Raw genomic sequence first — 15,064 nt, forward strand, 5'->3', positions numbered from 1 at the left:
TACACCAAGTTCTGAGAGTGTTCTTATTAAGGGTTATTCTCATTTATGCATCCCAGTATCAAGTAGCGTTCATTTTGCATGGCTTGCGGTCCCAGGAGTTGAGATTACAATTTTGGACCAATCGAATTACTTAATTGTACGAACTTTAGCGAACTCGTCCATCTAATTATACACTTCTTTTTAGGATCAGAGCGAGACACGCCTATTGTTCCTTTTAACGTAACTACTGGTGAAAGCAGCAAGCTTTATCCACGTTTTATTGGCAGGTAAAGTAGTATTTTATATACTAACCAATGACATTCTGGTATGGGCGGTGCTTAGATACGCATTTTTACAGCTTTTTATGTGGGTTGGGGGAGCAGGAGGAGTGTTCTGAAAAAATACCGTTGTTGTTGTAACGTTGAAAGTAGGGGTTGAAAGTGGCGCTATCTGGGTGGAGAGACGTCTGATATCCCATTCAATCCCATTTATTTGAAGAAGTTACTGGTGAGTGTAATTTTTTACTTTAAAAACATTTGATGAATAATTAAGATAAATGTTTACCAATAGCGGCATTATTTTGTATTTTAGCTAGCTTGCCAAGTAAGCAACGCAAAATCAGTGTCAAACGTGTTCACATGGGTTGAGGCATAGGATAGAAGCCGCAGGAAGTGAGATTGCTAATAGCTACAGTAGCTAGCCAACTGCTCGTGCGTTTGCCAGAATACAAATCCGTTAAGCTACCAATAGTTCATTTACAACTGCCAACATTTCTAATCCATTTAAGTTTTCCATTCTACACACGTAGTAAAACCTCCAAATACGGAGTTGTTTTTCAGTATGAAATTCCTGATTTAGTTTGACAGTAATGCTGCTAGTAAGCCAGCCACACTAGCACGCTACTATTCGCCAGTTAGAATAATGGTATTCTGTGCTAACTTTCACTGCAAGTTACTAAGCTCCTTTGCGAAAGGATGCAGGGGCTCTTTTAACTGGCTGCGTAATCTAGTTGCTCTTGAAATTGTAGGACCTGCGTTTTATAACCTGTTGAATTTCAACAGCTTCCTATTTCAGCATGGTCATCAAGGCATGGGGGCATTGCACAGTATTTTATTACTGTTAATACACTTGCTACTTGTAATTACAACACCACCACTACTAGCCTCTGGCGGGTGTCTTTGAGGTATAGGTTGTGTAAACATAACCATGGAAAGGTTCAGGCTGGTTAGAAAGTAATTCCTGTGAACGCCAAAGAGCATTATCAAAAAGATGTATATTCAACCTAGGCTCAGGGAGGTTTTTCCTTCCAGCCTACCAATCAGGCAGTGGCATTGTGATTGTAGGCTTCACGTTGCTGCTTGCCAGTATCAAATGCAACAGCTGTTTCTTTCTTGACAACTAGCTAACTGCCAATGACTGAATGAATGACTCCTGCCAGTTGGTCGCTCCTGGGAAAGTGATTGCAGTTATTCTAGAAGCTACTTCTACAGATCTTTCAGCCCAAGCACACTTTAGAGGAACACCAACAAGTCAGCAGCAAATGTTAAGGACTTTAATTGGTTAGTAATGGGAAAATAACTAGCTAGTTGGCTGGACCACCCAAATGCCTGGCATTTTTTGTGTGTGTGTGTGTGTGTCCAGACCAGCCTGAACCTTCCCTTCACTGTCAGAGTATTCTCACATTTTGTTATTCTTCCTGATACATTGTGAAACGATGCATGTCTTTGGACATACAGCAACAGCTGCGCTTCTTAGCACAGGGCTGAGCTGGCAACAGGGCCTCATGGTGTTTTATTTCGGTTGGAACACAAGGTATCTTGTAGCATTTCTTTACTCAGGAATGTCACTGTTATGGCAGATGAGTTTAGTGACTGTGGACCATTGTACCTGAAAATGACTGAACTGAGAAGTCTAAGCTTCCCCTTGGCTCCTGGGGTGTTTGGTCTCAGTAGTGTCATCCCAGCCATACAGCAACCACTGTAACCTAATTGGAACAATGGGTGTGATTTTCTTCTGTAGAGGGGTGTCTGAACCGTGACCAATCCATTTCTGTACCTTTTTTGTAATTGCTCTGTTTGACATTTACAGAGACCAGAAATGGTGCGGATTGTCGTGTTTGAACATACTGTATGAATGTGTTATATGTACAGAGTGCAAAAGAAGTTGACCCCCTTGTAAAATCTTAATCTGTTAACATCCTCTGTTTAGTTTGGTACATGTTTGAAAGAAAAACAGGATGCTCTTGCTTGCCACTTCTGTAACCAGTCAAGGGCTTGCTGATTGTTGTGGTTTTGAGCTGCTGCAGTGTGCAGCTATTTGCAGTTGCAGTCCACGTCCATAAAGACAGGTTGGAAACCCCACCCAGTCTCCTCCTCACAATGCCCTCTTCAGCTTAGCAGGCAGTTTCACATGGTTTATCAGCGTGTCTGTAGCGTACTGAATCAGCTATAGAGACATTCGGACTGGCTTCAGACAGCAGCCCACCTGAACCTTATTGCTTGGAGTCAGGCGGGATGATCAGATTGGGCTACCTTTGGTTGGCTGTAAACTTATCAATTTAGGCATGCGTTTGTCAACAGTTGAGCCCTACAGTCAAAATAAATGCATTGTGATGCTGTCTGCACGCTGCTTTTACACAGATTTAGTCTGTCTGCCCGTTAATTAGGTACATGTTTATTTTTGTTTCTTGCAGTTACCCAAACCTGCATGGTTAAAAACTTCTGGTTTTATGCAGATCACACGTTACAACATTACAAAATGTGCGCAGAAATAAAATCCTTAAAGTACAGTGTGGTGTTGCAACTGAATTATCATTGCCAAATCTTGGTCCTGAAGGAAAACCAGTTGAGGACCACTGTTTTAGGCTTCCTCAATCAGATCCGTAATGTTGATCTGTTCTTTATGGCTCTTGGTTACTCTGTTCAATGTTGTCGTATGTTAAATAAGATTGATTGTGTGCTACAATCTGTCAACTATCCTTAGCTTACTAGCAATGTTTCTGTTTGATATTGGCATTCTGTGACTACATTCTTCAGCATTGTTTTTCATTTTTATCATTTTTTCCGAGACAGGAAACCAAAGTATTTGTATATGGCGGTGCCTAGGTTGCTGCTCTTAACTGGTATGTGCATCATCATCTGGTAGTTTCTGAGTTCCTGTTTCACCCAACCTGTCTGTCTGGGAAACAGTCTCAGTGAACAGAACCCACTTCCTGCTCACGTTTCAATTTTTCTCATTCATATAATGATAATATGAGACTAATGTTTTGTGTTGTGATCTAAGAGTTTTACAGTGTGTCTTGTGGAAGCAAATGGGCAGGGACACTTTGAAAACTGGATAAACATTAGGTTTCTTTCTCACAGAAGCAACCTTTGAAATCAACTGACACTTGACAATTAAATCAAATACTCAGTAGCCTTATTTGTTGGTTAGCCGCATTGATGTGGGTTAGGGTTGCATGATATTGGAAATAACTGACATTGCAATATTTTGTTTTTATGCGATATATATTGCGGTATGTAAAAATACAGGATGTCTTCAGAAAGAGCTTTGTCTATCAGCCTGACAGTCTGTATCCTTCATTCTTCCCCAGCCCCATCCTCTACAATTAAAATGTATGAAACTTAGAAAAATGTTTGTATTTCAGAACAGTTTGCTAGGTAATAATATGTAATAGTATAGCAATAGCAACAGTAGTAAAATTGAATGCGCAATTGGGCATAACTTACCAACTGCAAGATGCAGTCTGTGACCAAAGCACTGCAATTTGATCCACTTGCTCAGGTGCAGCCTTCACCATGTTCGCGGCATTGTCTGTTATACAGACTAGATGACTCTCATTTAGGCCCCAATCAGCTAAAGCTTCTCTCATCCCTGTTGATGTTCTCACTTGTATGATCCTCTGGGGAAAATGCAGTTTGCAAACAGTGACTTTTCAAGTGGAAGTCCTCAATAATAAAGTGAACGGTCAGACTTATGTAGGGCTCCGTTGTCCGGCTGGACCACAAGTCCGTTGTTGCTGTATAATATTCCGCTTGTGACCGCTCTGTTTCAGCTTGTCTTGTATTTCTCGTACAGCTCTGGGATGGCAACCTGAGAAAAATAGTTGCGTGATGGCATTACATACCGCTTGTCAAGCAAACGGATCATGTTTTTAAAACTCTCTTTGGTAACCGTGTTGATTGGTACCATGTCTTTGAAATGTTATTGTATCTGTGTTTTCTCTCTGCCGTTTGGAACCTTTCTTGTATGGTGTAATACTGGCAAATGCATCCGAAATTGATTTTTTTACTTTGGACGACATTGAGATGCTTTGCACTCGTCATACGAAGATTTGTGGTGCCGTCTTAAATAATGTTTAAGTGTTGTGGCAACAATTGCAAGGCGCTCTAGACAAAGTACCTGTTTTTGGTCAACATCATCCTGTCTGTAGCCAAAATATTTCCATACAATTGACGATGCATTTCTTTTTGCAACCAAATTCTAAATGTTGGCCTTTTTTGCCTGTTCCTCACTCATCATTTCGTCAAGCGCAAGCATGTCAACCAGTCGCAGCAACGACCTCTGTGTTTAAAATAATAATTAACTGTGTATTCAATTACCCATAAATCGGAGTAAATTACATTATATCATTACAATTATAATGCTAGTTTTCCATTTGGAAAAAAAAAATAAAAAAATAAATGTATTTATTTATTATATATATATATTAGTAGATTGATATGTTAACCTTCCTAAATTGCACGTTCTGCAATGTAACTATTGCGGATGGGTACATCGCAATGTCGATGCTGAAATTATATATCGTGCCTCCCTGACGTGGGTAGTCAATTCTTTCTCGTGTAGGCTGTTGAGTAATGATCGTCTGACAAGCGGTGTTTTAACCAATGCTAAGTTATTCACTAAACATGCTTGTATTGATTTGTGGGGTTGCAATCCCCTCTATAACGTAAGTAAAAAAAGAAATAATGGTGATGCTGGACCGTGGCAGAATTTTACATTTTGTTTGTCGATCCCCATACTGGAATAAAGTAGTTTTGGAGACTGAGTAGTTCAGTGGTCCCTGCCCAGAGTGCAACGGCAGCTCTCAAATCTGGAGTTTGAATATTGATCGCTTGGTTATGTGCTGTGGTCCATATCTTTTTCTTTTTGTATGCCTGGTGTGGATTTATTCATGCTATTTTTGTATAACCCACATTCTTTGGTAATGCCAGTTTCCTTCCAGTCATGGTCATATGCTGGTCTTCAACCTTGCTGTCCCCAAATTGCCATACAACCACCCAGTAACAGTTCAGTCGTTAGTCCCTAGTATTTTACGTTATGACATCTATATGATCACACTAAGCCATAGTTTATTCAGGTGTTTCTGTTAAACGCTCTGCACAGTCCCATTAGCATCACTGGGATTTTAGTGGATGGGCCAAAGAAGAGACTAATTCTAATCCTGGAGCGTTTGCTGGCTAGCCACGCATTCTTGTTGCTCTTTTAACGCCTGTTTTTGGAGTTCTCCAGCTGGCATCCAAGCTTGACTGCAACCGGGCCCCTTGGTGCCAGCACGACTGCCTGTCGGTTCTCAGCTATGCAGTTTGCTCATTGATTTGGGCAGCTGTTGGAATAGGACAGATTTATACCGTTTGGGTTAATGTTGCCCATCCATAAAAGTGCTCAATATTATTCAGGCACAGAATATGAAGCACAGTCACGCTTCTCTGGGTAGTAAAACAGAGAAACTTTTTTTTTATTATCTAGTGAACTAGCATGCTTTGACTGCAGTATGAAAGGGTTTCTGGATCTAAATACGAAGAGCTAATCAGTTCTTTATTCTTTGAACATGACACTTATTTAGCAGTATTGTTTAACCTGCTTCCCCTTTTTTGGCGTAATGTTTTTTTCCCTAACATGGTTGAATGTTACTCTATTTAACAATATCTTTTGTGTGGTTTTTTTTATTTATTTTTTTTATGCCTAGGTTCTGTAACGCTGTGTTGCCCATGACAACCTGCTGGCCAGCTGCTGCAGTGCAAAGGTGAGGAATTGGGACCCTGTTGAAGGAAGTGATGGAGTGAGGTGGCCTAGAAATGTTTGACAGCCTGATATGGAGCCCAGCCGAAACAGCTGGGCCGACACCTCCTCACCATGTCACAGAACCATAAGCGGACAAGTGGTTTAGAACCTCTGGGTTCTGGCCTGGGCTGTGTCTCAGTGGATCAACGCCCCATGATCCCTGTTAGACCTGTTTAGATCTTACTGGCCTCAAAATAAGATCAGTTGTCCCAGAATGGGTTTGATTCCTACATGAGCCGTGTAATCTACTGAGTAGCGTCTGCTCAGGATCAAAGGTTCTCCTAAACGACCGACCCAGGGCTTCACGTGTCAATGGAAGCCTTACAACAAGACGGTCTTACATTTCTGTGCACATGTTGGGTCTAGCGAGCTTAGCGTAGCAATAGCAGCCTCCACAAGAAAAAGAGGTCCATAGTGTATAAGCCGGTCTCTTGCGCGCACACACACACACACACACGCAAACATAGACATGGCTCCTTTGTATATCAGTGCTTTTCACATGCAGAAACCACCAGAACAGAAGTGCTATTGAGCCGGATGAGGTCGACATAGGAGGAATCCTACGCCTGGAGTCCCACGCGGTGATGAACTGGTAGTAAGGGCACTCTTCCTCTCTGTCTCTGAATATCACAGCAGCTCTGTCTTTCTGTGCTGCTGACTGACTAAAGAGCTCTTGTTTACCTCTGATCCCTCCCTACTCTAGCTGACTTTCTTGGGTGCGTCTCTGGCCCTCTGTGCCGGTGCGTCTCTGGCTCCACTGTGTGCTTAAATTTCAGGTCTACACTGCTTGGTAAACACGCCTGGTGAGTGATGGGAAGTCTTAAATGTTGTGTGGATCCGATGCCGTTATTCTCTTTGTTTCTCTCACTCGTGCTCTCACAGTAGTCTACTTCCAGTTGCGAGTGCACACGTTCTCCTACTCTCTCTGGTGCTCTCACACCTCAGAACAATGTGTGGGGGTCTACTGGGCAGTTGTACGGGCTCAGTCTTAAGCCAAACATTGCTAGCGGTGTGAGCAGCAGAGTCCCCCCACAGACGAAGGCTGGAGTGTCCGTCAGGAAGCAAGGCTAGTTGGCACCCATTGTGGTGGTTGGGTGGGTATGAGGCAGGTTCCCCTCCACAACCAACCCCCCTGCCCTTTGCCCATATAAGGGCACATCTGAGCCAGCCTCCCTGAAGCTGAGCTCAGCTCCCTGACACATTACTGAGTCGTCAAGCCTGAGGGAGGCACGGCTCTGCTCTCCTAACCCAATTTTAAGACCGCTTTTCTTGCCAGTGAAACCAGTGCGGTTTGTTAAGGTCTTTTAAAAATGAATTTGAGTGAGCAACAGGCACATGGCACTCTGCTTTGTTGTTTGTGTTGTGGTAAGGCATTCAGTAGAGTCGAGGCCAAGGCCGTACTACCGCCTATAAAATGCGTTTGCTTGCTGTTTTATCAATTGTTCCGTTATGTCATAGGGTACTCAAAATGACAATGTTCGTGTTAGGCTCATGGAGTTCTTTGAGTAACACATCATGATGTGTAGGTTAGTCACCGTACTTCGAAGCCTAAACACATGTCTTTTTACACTACAGCCCACTGTCTATGGTGCTCAAATAGTACCCTGCTGTGACGCATGAAGCTATTTGTTGCTGCCCTCGTGTAACATTCACTTCAGAGGTTAGAGACCCGTAAACCAAGGCCAGATGTTAGTCCTATGTAGTCGCTCAGGACACATTAAGGAGCCAAAACGACCAAGAACTCCATAACATTTAACCCTAATGGAGTGATTTGGATAAGTGTTTGTTTTCAGGGGTTCCTTAAATGGCCCAAATGTGGAATTTGGCTTAGTCAAGGTGAAGACCGTTATGGGACATTAATTCCTCTCCAACTTAGACCTAGTAGACTGTTTTATGGTTATTCAAAGACGAGGTGTTTGCATACAGTACTGCTTCTAAGTTACCATAGTTGCACTTGCCAGGCAATTGAAAAAACCTCCAGACAGAAGTGGTTTTGAAATCCTATGCTGGTGTTGTGTTCTGCCCTGACCTCATAGGTTTGCTACATGGGTTGGAAATGCTGAAAATACCATCAGGAATTGTTGGGGTCTGTCATCATGCTAGACACTGCTTCTATTTCTTCAGTAATTGGAATGTACAGCATTTCATAACACAGCATTGCAGAGATTACACTGACCCAGTTCTCTCATCTAAACACTGCCCTCTTGACCTCTTCCTCTTTCATCCATTCAGTGGTTGCACTCTCTGCTGTGATCCTACAGTTGACATTCACTTAAAGGAGGAATTTCCATGATAGCTGCCGGCTAACTTATGAACAAGGCCCACAGGGCAGCCATATTGCCTAACTAAGCTAAGTATGACGTTAAAGCTGAGGTTCAAACTGATTGTTGAATTTGTATATTGGCGAGGGGAGAGGGAGACGGACAGGAAATCAATGTTTCTATTCTCCTCAGTGTGTTGATCCTATGGCAAGCTTTTGGTTGGTTAGTTTGTTCCTTCTATTCACATTCGGCTCCTCTAGAATAACAGACTGGCACTCTGGCTGAAATGGTCACCTGAGTGAGGGAGAACCTTCTCTCAGGCGTTTGAGGTCAGGTTCAACTCTGTCTTTGGTATTGATTGTGTAAATGTGTTTAGGCAACTCTGTTCAGGCACAGTTCAGTAACAGGCTTTCATTGTTTGTGTCAAAGTTGGACAAGTAGTGATATAAGTGAGTTGCTCTGATATGTATTAATCTTGGAGCAATTCAAGACCACTATCTATGGAGATACATTTTATTTAAATATATGAGAATGCCTGATCTGCTGTTATTGAGTTAGACTAACCTGGATTTGAATTCTGATATTTCTGTTGACTAATGTGGTGACAACCCTTGTAATAATGTCTGCCTTTAAACCAGAGGTCTCAAACTGGTTCCATGGACGGCCATGTGTCTGCAGGTTTTGGGGTTTTCCTTTAAATTGGTTCCCAGTTCAGACCTAAACAACCAGGTGGGGATAGAAACGAACCAATTAGTGACCTAATTAGTCAATTAAGTACAAGGTGAGAGCGAAAACCTGCAGACACTCGGCCCTCCGTGGAACCGGTTTGAGACCTCTGCTCTAAACACACTGGTGCCCTAGTCCTAGTCAGGTGTTAGTGGAAATACTTTAATAGCTGTGTTGGGGCATTGGGTTCTGTTTTGCTATAGGGTGAATTCTATTTTGTCTGTTAAACTGATATTCATGAAACAGTTATTTGCTTTCTGGAACTAACATAATCCAAATAGAGTGGATGTCCCCATCTCCAGACATGTCTTGACGTTAAAGGCCTGAGGACATACACTTTGCCTGGAGCAGGCTAGAGCTGTCACAATAAATGCCACTCATACAGAGGGAGACACAAATCAGTTTTGAGGGAGAGAGGGCGCATCAGATTTGGTATACTCCCTTAGTGGAAAATCCACTCCTTTTCTAACTGGCGTAGCAGAACATTCTGATAATTTCCGGGTGAAATCTGGATTATGTCTCTTAGATCCTCAACAAGATCAGTATCCAGGTCATGCGACTGATTGGTTCCCCCTGGTCTGAATGAGGTGATGAGACACGCAAACTCTTCAGTTTCTACAGTATTTCATAACGGTTGTTGGAAGTACTGTTATAGAGCGTTATAAAATCAGTTGTAAATATGTGCCTGATTCTTTTCCCATGATGTAGACTTTGTTTCTCACTCAGTGTTCATGTTTTTGTTCTGTTTCACCTTCTAATGGTTCTTTGACCTTAAGAATAATGTATATGTGCTGCAAATGTGCTGATTGGGTTTTGTGCTTTATTTATTACATTATCTTTATTATACCCTTGACAGAGTTGTGTTGTTGACACATGTCCCTTTTATGTGCCTGGGAAATGTCTTCTCTATTATTATTATTATTATAATAATATATTGCCAATGGCCTTTTAATGAAAAGGTCTATTAAAAAATAACCATTAGCATCTCCGCAACAGAATTTTCGCCTTTTTAACTCTGGGATTCAATCTTGTAGTCTTACAGTTAGCGGTCAGATGCTCTAACCACAAGACCCAACCTCCCAAGGCTACCCTGCTTGCCCACATTGAAGGCATGACTTCATAGACATTGACCTACATGATTGGAGTGCTACTGGCAGACACTACCCGGTTATCATATTTTGACAGTGGCTTTATTCGTTCTGTATGGCTCAGTACCCTAAATGGGCACTAGTACTTATGTAAAATGTTCTGACTAGGAGACCAATGCGTGCTTTGCGCTTGATCTGAATTGGGCACATTAAATTGTGTACTTTTCAATACATTTCCTGCGTGTATTTTCGTTGTTGCCGCAGGGTTTTCTGCTGTTTGTTACTCCCCACTGAACCTATTGGTGCTGGCTTCTAGGCCATACAGACTGTTTATGCTTGATTTGTACTGTACTTACACTGTATAGGTTTGTTTAAAAAGCTGCTGGGTTTTTATTTAGTCCATTCATTCTTAGCTGTTCACCAGTACAGAGAATTTTATCTACGTTATCAGGTCAATCAAATTCAGAAGTGTGTAAGAAGTGCCAAGGGAGGGAGGAAGTCAACACCAGATAAAATATGGCAACTAGCCTACTATGCAGATTTAATTAATGTGAAGGAGTTGTAGAATATTTACAGAACACTTTCTCTCTAAATATCAGAAAATCTTTTTTATGGATAAAAACTTTGTTTCAAATCTGCAATAATGCTTAACCGTGTTAGGAGATACTTGAAAAGGTGTAAGAAAATTGTTTGGATTGGTTTCCTGGAAATCTGGAATTTTGTCATTTTGTGTTAACAATACCATTGTCTTGGTCATTAGAATGGCCAATATGTTTGTCACCCTCTCAAACATCACTGAAAGTTTTGGAGAAAGATGTTCCTCAAATGTCTCTTCTGCTTCTGGGATGACTGAATGGAATTCCCCGGTTATCTGAAGAAGCAGAATAGGAGTATCGTTTGTCTGCCTTGGAACGCAGCCAGTAGATTCAGAAGTACTTTGAATCTTTTTCGTCTGTCTGTACTGGTTGGCACTGACTTCGGGTATTTTAAATCAGGAACAACACTTCAACATTAGGGGAAAAGTTGAGACCTTATTAGATTTTTAGTTTGTTGTAATTGTGTCAAAATAATGGCCTTCAGTGTCCGATCCAGCAACAATAAAAGTGACTGGTATTGGCCTAACAAAAGGCTCGGCAGTCCTTAATGAGAATAGTCATGAAATCTTTATGCAAGCTATGATATGCTGCTTTGTACTTAGGCAACATTTCATTTAGAAGGTTTTGGGGAAAGCCTACATCTATTAGACCAACATGTTATTTCTTTCATTATTGGATTGAATTTATCTGTCTGCTCAAGTACTTTGAGTCCTTTGAGTTTTGTGTCTGTTCTCTAGAAATTAATTTACTGGAGATAATGTTGAACGAATGACCTGGGGCAGTCTAGTTCAGCGTAAAACTCCTAGTAAAGATCTACAGCACCATGACCAGTATATTCTCTACAAAACACCACAGTGAGACAGGAGATGGTTCCATTACACAATTTGGAGTTTTACTCTGAAGCTCTGAACTAAAACTAGTAAAGTCTGACATCTCTGCCACAAATGTATCGAGCAAGGATACTACTGGCCTAGCTATATAGGGATAACGGGAGCACAGATATAACATTACACGCTTGTCTGGTTTCTAATATGAAATAAGCTGATGGCTGACTTTAATGGGAACTTCATTCTCGTTTCCTCTTCAGAACATTGTAGGAAGTTTCCCTGATTCTTTCTGTGATTTTAATATTTCTGTCTTTTATCTATCAGAAGCTGTTATACAGAGTGACTTACAGTTTGTACCGTGGCACGGCCAAACCACCCAGTTGACGTTCCTGTCTTACGGGCAAACACTGTACATTTTCAAAGCATTTAGCTGGTTCCCAACTGAGGTCAATGTTTTTTTTATTTTTTATTAATTCTGTTTTGGTGTCTGGGTTCTGTGATTGAGTCACTGTTTGAAGAAATCTTGTCACAAGTGATTCGCCCGCATGTACGTTCCCTTTCTTCTGACTGTCACTGGCTGTTAGGAACAAAGAGCTGTTCTGAGGTGCGTGTGCGCGCGTGCGTGCGTACACGTTTCCCCCGTGGAGTTCCACTACAGAAGTGTCCACTGTTTCCCCTGTCCGGTTACCATGACAACAGTTTAGCACACAGACAGGAGCCTGCTGGCGGTTCGTGGCGCCTGTGACTTAGAGAAGCGCTGTGGCATCGACATGGACGAATGTCATGAGTTGGTGACAGGTGAGGAGACCTGAAGGTTAGAGGTCAGCGGTGAATGCCCATTGTCACCACACTACTGCAGCTCCTGCCTGACTAGTCAATCTGGATTGGATTAATAACACGCTCCCACTCTTGGTGTATTGACGTCTTAGCGGTTAAAAGAAAAAGCGAGGGCACGCAGTAGCCTTTGTCATGTAAGCTTATTAATAGCGCTCATCTGAGCAGGGATTGTCCACGGTGACTGTCTTCGCACGGTTTTCCCCTAGACAACACTTCCTCATAAAGACGCATCAGAATGAGTTCCGTTAGGAGTTGACAGCTGAGCAAAAGCTGAGCCGGTCTAATAGCTTTTTCAGACAACGCTGATTGACATGCGACAAGTTTTTATTCCATATGCTTAATATATTAGCAAGATGCAATTTATTTATAGCTGACTTATTTATTCATGATTGCAATGAAGCATAATGTACTTTAGCTAGAGGGCGGTAGGCTGCACTAATTCAGCTAAAGATTATTTGATTGACATTTCTGGTCTCCTAGTGATGGACCTACGTCCTGTTTCAGACCCAGCATTTCTTGAGGAAATACTGGCACAATGGCGGTTTGAAATAATTTCCAGAGTTTTAGGGATACCATTTGAAAAGCCGTAGCGTGCCCTTCGATATACCACTGTGCCTTAACCAAAGTGCCTCCGAGACGCCACAGTTCACATTGTTGTGGAGCATCGGTCAGCAGCCTCGGATAACTCCACAATATCCAACTGTCAATTTGTGCTCTCTACTGAGGTACAGCATTCTGTTTGTGTTGTTACCCCAGTGTTAGGGTCACCGGGCCGGGAACATTCCACTCTGCTGAAAAACATGTTTATTATCTGGGACGCTCTGGGTAGCTCCCAGACAGCAGCCTCTTCCCTATTCAGCACACACTCCACTAATATGTCATGGACCCTGGCCAACGCAGTGCGCCGAACGGTGAGTCGGGTGCCATTTGGGAGCCAGACGGTCTCTCCTGATTTCAGTACCTGCTGTGTCTGCCAGGGAAACTCAGGATGGATCTTTCCATCAGTCCAAAAGCCAAGGGAACGTGTGGGGGAGTGAGGGTGGAAGAGAGGCCGGTCGGTGAGATGTTAAGTGGGGGTGTATTCTGAGTGGCGGGGTGTGAAGACCGCTCGTGTTAACCATTGTGGAACTGAGGGCGTCTGGTAAAGCGCAACTCATGTGTTGAGGCATGTAGATCCATCTATGCCGTGACCATATAAGGAGTGGTACTACATCATTCCTGAAGTCCCCATGGGACCAGCCCAGCCCTCAACACCCCCGCTCTCCTCCCTCGCCCCACAGCCAGCCAGGTTAATGGAGGTGAGGGGCTGGGGAGAAACCGGGAGCGCTATTTGCTGTGACAGATGGGAAGTGAAGCAGATCGAGTAGATCTGTCTTTAAAGCACCGCCATTAGGACCAGAGTCTCTGGGCTGGGTCCAGAACACAGGTCTGGGTGTATAGAGGACTGGGTTGAATAATCGAGCTGGGCAGTATGGCCAAAATTCCATAGAGCTAAATGTCATGAGTTGATAATGATAAATACAGAGAATGTTTGATAGCATCTACACCCGTTTCTTAAACTGACCATTTAATACTAGGTCTGTCTTTCTGTCTGTGTTTTAGTGTTCTCCTGTTGTTGCCACTACTGCTTAAATATTATGAAATTCTGAGAAAGAATTTTTTTGTTGAGTGTTTAGTTTTATGTAATTGGTTAGGGAGCACTGTTGTAATGTTTGGTCCTCACCTATACAGAAACGTTAGTGTGTTTGTGAGCTGACAAAGCAGGTAATGGGTGGGGGGTTGACGTTTTCTCTCGCCTCAGTGGAACCAGGTCAGCGGCCTTGTTTTCTCTTATCCCTCTGTCTGCTTACCACCTTGGCTCTCTGGTTGAACACAGCACGTGTCTCTGCTTTTCAGGGTTCAGATTTAACAACCACAGCATGTGGATGGTTTATGTGGGTATTTATTTATTTTATTAGATCTTTTACTTCCACATTACTGCTGTGTGATAGTTTTGTGCCTCATTCCATTGGATTAGATTGGAGATGGGTGGCCTTGTATGGTCCAATGGTCTGCTGAGCGTGGGTTCCCATCCATCCCACTACACTTTCAGCAAAAACCTGCTCATCCTTCATCACCGTTTTTATCTAATCAAGGGTGAAATGCCAACGCGATATGTAGGAGATGTGATGGTGAACAAGATTAAGTCATGGACTTGTCATGGCTCATCTTCCTTTAAACCATCCCGTTCTCTTTCCTGGCACGTCGCAGACATGTTATACTGTACTCCCCAGTCCTGATACAGGACCTTTTTGTTTGCCCTGCTTGTTTACAGCGAGGCTACAGTGTGTGGGCCAACAGATTGTGACACTATTGTTGCTCTACATCTGACTCATTGAAGACAGCCAAGCTGTGTAGTGAGCATATCATGTGGTTAATTATCTGTGGGTTAGGGTTTGGTGTTTGGGCGAGGGTTAGTGTTTTGTTTAGGACAGATAGGATGTTGAATGGGAATCCGTTATCACCACAAGGTCTACAAAGTTCTAGGTGTGTGTGTGTGTGCGCTTGTGTGTCACTCGTTCACCAGGCCAGGAGAATGTCAGTGCTTTATATTTAACGGCCCAGTTAGCACGGGACCTCTGAACGATGTGTATAAAATCGTTCTCTGCCTGCCGTTGTTGGTTTTCGAATGGCGCTATCGCTTTCCC

General features: G+C 42.7%; 1 protein-coding gene across 8 annotated transcripts in view; it reads left to right on the forward strand.

Annotated features, from left to right (window-relative positions):
- The first annotated feature begins 342 nt into the window (after positions 1-342).
- The window catches only part of fam49a (family with sequence similarity 49 member A), a 28,703-nt gene continuing 13,981 nt past the window's right edge, over positions 343-15,064 (forward strand). For 5 of the 8 annotated variants that reach the window (XM_029114452.2, XM_034287772.1, XM_034287773.1 and 2 more), the window contains exons 1-2: positions 343-486; positions 5,948-6,004. The gene's annotated coding sequence lies outside the window, so the exon portion shown is untranslated. The remainder of the gene's footprint in view (positions 487-5,947; positions 6,005-15,064) is intronic. The other 3 variants (XM_029114454.2, XM_010900583.4, XM_010900578.4) reach the window with 1 other exon arrangement.

This window comes from Esox lucius, chromosome 18, assembly GCF_011004845.1.
Source record: "Esox lucius isolate fEsoLuc1 chromosome 18, fEsoLuc1.pri, whole genome shotgun sequence".
Classification (NCBI taxonomy): domain Eukaryota; kingdom Metazoa; phylum Chordata; class Actinopteri; order Esociformes; family Esocidae; genus Esox; species Esox lucius.